The following is a 4996-nucleotide window of genomic DNA, read 5'->3' on the forward strand; positions in this document are numbered from 1 at the left end:
AAGGGCATGATCGTCATCATACCAATCCCATGTAATTTTTTGTATTATTGGAAATATTAATAAAAAGCTCTCAAATTAACATTAGAATACAAATTTTCGAACTTTTTTTATAAAAAAATAATTTTTGTTTTTTTTTTTAAATTGCAGATTTTTTACTTTTATTAGAAAGCATAAAATATTAAAAAAGTCGAAAAAATATATATTTTTAATAAACTGCATTTTAAAAAAAAACAAGAAAATTTTAAAACTTACTAAATTTAAAAAAAAAAAACAACTAGAATATTTAAAAAAAAAACCATAGCTTTTTTAACCAAAAAATCAATGTTTTATGAGCATATATGCATATTTTTCAAGTGCATATATATACATTTCTTATACTATAATACTCGTAAATAAATCATAAAAAAACATTTTTTACTTACTAATCTATAAACACAATAGTACAAGTATTTTATTCCATACAAAATAAAATATAAAAAATAAAAAAACCTACAAAATTTCAAAGTGCTTTCATGTCTTTATGTCAAAATTTCTATATTTTTTTTCAATTTATCACTTTTCGCCTCTTCAATTTTTTCCCAATATTCTTCCAAATCTACAAGAAAATAAAAAAAAAATGATTAATGCAAGAACATTCACAAAAAACATATGCATAAATCATGTAAGATTCACATGTGATTATTTCATGTAAGATTCACATGTGATTGTATCTTTTAGATTTCACTTGTGATTTACATTTAAATCACTTGCAATTCATATGTGAATCACTTGTGATTTACATGTGAATTACATTTTATTCATATGTCAATTACATGTGATTTACATGTGAATCATGTAATTCATATGTGATTTACATGTGAATCACAAGTGATTTACATGTGAATCATGTAATTTATATGTGATTCAATTGTGATTTACATGTGAATCACATGGGATTTACATGTAAATCACATGTAATTAATATATGATTCACATGTGATTTACATGTGAATCACATGTGATTTAAATGTGAATCACATATAATCAGAAGGCTAAAATATCCCCTTATATGTATTGAAAAAAAACCCAGTTACATATATTTACAATAAAGACTGAAATATCCCCTTATCATAATCTCATAAACAATTCAAATTGAAGTTGCTTTTTAGTACCAAATTAGAAGCACTTGTAAATTTGATTTAAGGTTAAAACACCACCAACCAATATAAAGAAACCTTCTTTCTCATATGCTTTACTTCATGGCTAGTGTCGATCATAACGCCTGCTCATAGGTTTTCAAATTTAATAACAATGGTTCAGATGAATGGATAATTTTCTAATATATGGGCATGATTTATTGACTGGAATGGACATGTAAAGGAATGAGCCCTTACAATCCATGACCTTGGTTGGCCTCTGGGAATGAAATAAGTGTTCATACTTTAACTATAATAAACAACTTTTCTATACAAAAATAAAATTACTTATATAATCTTCAATAATATTTTAATGTTTTTAAATAATTTCAAACTTCAATTAGATTTTTTTTTTATTTTCCAAAAATAACAAAAATATTATTTACACTAACTGAAATACATAAATGTAGTCATGTATCTTTATTTGATTAAAAGTTTAGTTTCAAAAATAATTTTTTTATGTTTTCTAATTACCTTCCTCATTCAATTCCTCTGTGATTCCATTCCATCATATATACCAAACACTAATAAGTAAATTTTATTTAAAAAAAAAAGATACCTTTGACGATCATAATCCCGAGCACGTTCCCTTGAGCGTGACCTGGATCATTCTCATTCTACTGTATGTAAAGACTCAATCATAATCTTATTCTATACAAATTAGAGATAGCACTTGAATTGAAAATTGAATGGAAAGAAAAACTTACGAAAGATGAGAGTTGTCTAAAATGTGAATTGAGCGCATTCTGAGTTGTTCATTGTTGCATGTGTAATCATAGAAAGGAGAAAGGGAAAAGTAATCAAAGACAAGATTGCGGTCAAGTGGGTATGTGTTCAACCATAATTGATCCCTAAAGCATATTCCGGTCATGTCTGTCCCTGGTGGAAGCGGAGTTGCTGGAGCATTTCCATCTCTAGGTCCTAAGTTTGGTGGCAACATGGGTGTAGCCGTCATTTCAACTCCAAACTTTATTAATGGATGTACACTCTACAATACTGCAAGAAGAACATAAAGAATATCAACACATATATGATAATTATTAACTTGAAAACCATTACAACCCAGAACACGAGCTCCAGACATATATGTTTAGTAAGATCATTTCAAGGAGGTAAACACACATGTGAGGGAAGATATGACTATTAATCCTACCCCAAACAAAAAGAACTACATATGGACAAAACATCAAACACCTTATGGGCATTCCAGAAAAAATCAATTTGAATTCGTCACCAACAGGTCAACATCAACAAATCCCGAGGAAACCGACGATAACCACGATAATCAGTTACTCCAGCTGGATTCATCAGCAAGAATTTGAATTGTTTACGAAATGAGTTGAGGTGGATATAAGTGATTAAATAGATAGCCTTCACATCTCACTCTCACCTTCACCCTCGTATGGTAACCAAAATATACTAAATTAAAGGAGATGTTGGAATAACCGAGATCAAAATATAAAAGCAACATGAAACATGAGAATCTAACCGTACACCGATGATTGATTGCGCCGATTACAAGGTCACAGGAGCATTTTGATTTCAAATTTCAAGCATACAGGGACGTCAGAGATAACTGTTTATGAGAAAACATCTCGCCGAAAACCTAGAACAAATTTCACCTTCATCTTCTTTCGATCTTCAACACATCAAGTGAAATTTGATATTGAAACCATAAGGCGGCATACTCATGACCGATGTCAGGTATTGGAAGGGCTGAGGCGATGATAAATTAAGGATTTAGAGAATCAGGAGAGTAGATGAGATGGGTCCAAATATGGAAGTGGTAAGGATACATCGTATAAGAACATCAATGAGGAGGTGAGGCGACGATGTAAGGATATCTATCATCAGAGGAAACATCAGGGTCATCAATTCTGTCGAAATTTGGTCGTGATTAAAAGGCAGGGTAGAGGGGGAAGGGGAGAGATCGTCGAAGATTTGCAGGTGTGACATTGGTTTTTTAGAGAGAGAAAGAGTTTGGATGTATTTCAATGCCGATAACACCCCTGGCTAACAAAACATAGATACCCCCGTCTCTTTTTTTTCACAATTATTTACAAAACTGCCATTAGAAATCACAGTCTTCCATTTTTTGATCTAATGGTCTAAATTTAGTTCTCGGGTTGTTGGAAAACTATAAGTTCTCAAATGATCCTTCCCTCCCCCCTCCCCCCCTCTCTCTCTCTCTCTCTCTCTCTCTATATATATATATATATATATATATATATATATATATATATATATATATATATATATATATATATATATATATATATATAGGGGTGAGATCCGTTGAGAACTCATAGCTTCCCGAGAACTAAAGGTGGAGCGTTAGATCAAAGTAAACTCTTTAAGGGCTTAATCGTCATCTGAACAATCTCATTTAATATTCATTTTTCTATGTTATTGGAAATATTAATAAAAAGATCTTAAAATTAACATAATAAATAAAATTTTAATATTTTTTTTAAACCAAGATGTCATCAATGAAGACTATCACAGACCGGTCCAACATCGATCTGCACATGCGGTTCATGAGGTCCATGAATACGGCATGAGCATTGGTGAGCCCAAACGGAATTACCACGAACTCATAGCGACCATACGGAGTCCGAAAGGCTGTCTTCAACATGTCTTCGTTACTGACTTGCATCTGGTCAGATCAATCTTGGAGAACCAAGATGCACCCTGAATTTGGTAAAATAAATCACCAACACTCGGAAGGGGGTAACGATTCTTCACCGTTACCTTATTCAGCTCCTGGTAAACTATAAACATCCGATGTGACCCATCCTTCTTTTTCACAAACAGGATCGGGGCTCCCCATGGTGAACTGCTCGGCCTGATAAATGCATTGTCTAATAGCTCCTACAGCTGTGTAGACAACTCCAACATCTTGGGAGGATCCAACCGATATGGTGCCTTGGCTATCAGAGCCACACCAGGGACTAGGTCAATCTTGAACTCTACCTGCCTCTCCGGAGGTACCCCAGGAAAATCATTTGGGAATACGTCTGGGTACTCCCGTACGATCGGTACATCATCCGCGGTCACCTTACCCTTATCCTGGGTATCCATAACATAGGTGACATAACATGTGCAACCCTTCTGAAGGTAGCTCCTCGCTCTCGCTGCCGAACATAAAGTCGGTCTACCCTACGACCTCTCACTCTGAATCACTAAACCTCCCCCACTCAGGGTCCGAACCCTCACAAACTGTTGCTCGCAGTTGATCATTACCTCATTGGGGCTCAACCAGTCCATGCCCACTATAACCTTATTCCCTTGAAGGGGAATAAGGACTAAATTTACAGAAAACTGTTCATCAAACAACTGTAGTGTACATCCCCGATGAACCCTCACAACCCGAACGGTCCTATCATCTACTATCTCTACATCAATTGGACAGTCCAACTCCCCTGGAGCACCCACAAACCGCTTGCTGAGCATGAGCGACACAAAAGATCAGGTAGCTCCCGAATCAAATAACACTAGGGTAGATATACTATTCACAAGGAACGATCCTATAATGAAACACATAAACATAAGCAATAATCAATAAAAATAAAAAGATAAGGAGAAGATACATACCTATCACCACATCGGGAGCTGCACGTGCCTCCTCTATTGTCAACTGGAAGGCTTTGCTCTTCGCCACTGGCGCCTCCGACCGGCCCCGACGGCCATCAGTAATCCCCAACATAGCAGGAGCGAGTGCTGCCACCTATCCTGCTGCTGCTAAACTCAGGCACTAGGACCGCTTGTGTCCATTCTGATTGCACTGGAAGCAAATCAGATTTGATATTTTCATGGTGGTG

General features: G+C 34.9%; 1 long non-coding RNA gene across 2 annotated transcripts; it reads right to left on the reverse strand.

Moving 5' to 3' along the window:
• Window positions 1-471: 471 nt before the first annotated feature.
• LOC145100786 (uncharacterized) lies at window positions 472-3113 on the reverse strand. Of its 2 annotated transcripts, XR_013705252.1 has the most exons (4): window positions 1883-3113; window positions 1735-1795; window positions 1201-1261; window positions 472-595 (listed from the first exon to the last, which is right to left on the reverse strand). It is a non-coding gene; the product is annotated as an uncharacterized LOC145100786 (long non-coding RNA). The 2 variants fall into 2 exon arrangements; XR_013705251.1 differs by lacking the exon at window positions 1883-3113 and having other exon boundaries at window positions 1735-1845.
• Between the last annotated feature and the right edge of the window lie 1883 nt (window positions 3114-4996).

The sequence above is a fragment of the Lactuca serriola genome, chromosome 4 (genome assembly GCF_051521515.1).
Source record: "Lactuca serriola cultivar US96UC23 chromosome 4, Lser_US96UC23_V15, whole genome shotgun sequence".
Lineage (NCBI taxonomy): Eukaryota > Viridiplantae > Streptophyta > Magnoliopsida > Asterales > Asteraceae > Lactuca > Lactuca serriola.